The following is a 1,168-nucleotide window of genomic DNA, read 5'->3' on the forward strand; positions in this document are numbered from 1 at the left end:
GGCCACTAGATCCCCCCTCAGCCTTCCCTTGTGGAGGCTTGTTCAGGCAACAAGTTTGCTGTTTTCAAGTACAAATCAGAGTTGGAGAGGGCTTCTAGATTCCAGGGACAAGCCAAGCCAAGCCAGTAAAACAAGGTTAAGAAGAGAGTGAAGTCCACAAACAAACTGAATCACAAAACTAGGACATCAAGAAAGCAGGCAGTTATCAGAGATGCTGCCTTAGGAAGGAAAAGCCCAGTTGCCCAAACTTCCTGTTCCTCTCCCTGGTCTTATATCAATGAAGTGGAGGGTCAGGTGATAGGAGTCAGCCACTTCATATTAGGGAATGGATAGAAACTCAGGCACTGTTGGAGGCTTTAGCCAGACCCTTTCCAGCCCTTAGGAACAGCAGCAGGGTGGGGACGATGACAGTTGATCAGGCCGGGGTGGAAGGTTCAAAACTGCAAGCTTGATATTGTACACTAATCAGTTATATTCAGTTATAATAAAACACCAAAGGGAGGAGTTAAGTCCTAAAAGGTTAAGCGACAAGAAATGAGATGTGTACAGTGGTGACTTACTTGCTAGGTGAAACTAAGGAGAATTTCTGCTGCTTACTGCTAAGAGCAGAGTTAGACCAATGTGAAGTATTTGATGAAAAGGGCATTTGCGTGTTACGAGGAAAGAGGAAATTAAAAGTCTGGTTGTAACTGGAAAGATTGAAGGAAGGAGAGATTGTGGAAAACAGAGGTTGACATGTCAAGAGTCTATCTAAATGCATGAATGTATTAACACTGGAAATTCTGTATGCCTCAAAGAGAAGAGATCTGTGGAAGACCATGGTCACCAACGTCCTGTTTGGATATGGTTCCTAGAGAGAGACCATGTGCAGTGAAGAGCAATAAGCATATCAGGCTTGTAGGGAGCACACAGAGCTGGCAAAATGACATACAATGAGCATGTCAGTCCCACTCCCATGTCCAGCTGCAGGTAGTTGAGCAATACAAAAACTTAATTCTCAGCTTGCAAGACAGTTTGAGATCTCAGAGACTGAACATGTGGTTGGGAGTCAGAAGGCTCACTTATTCCCCGTTCTTCAGTTCACCATTCTATACCTTAGGCAGATGAATTCAGAGACTGTAAGGTATGGCCATTTTGGGAGGTCACATGATCATATAAGGTACAAGGA

Source organism: Gavialis gangeticus, unplaced genomic scaffold (assembly GCF_001723915.1).
Source record: "Gavialis gangeticus isolate Ggan-Ray unplaced genomic scaffold, GavGan_comp1, whole genome shotgun sequence".
NCBI lineage: Eukaryota > Metazoa > Chordata > Crocodylia > Gavialidae > Gavialis > Gavialis gangeticus.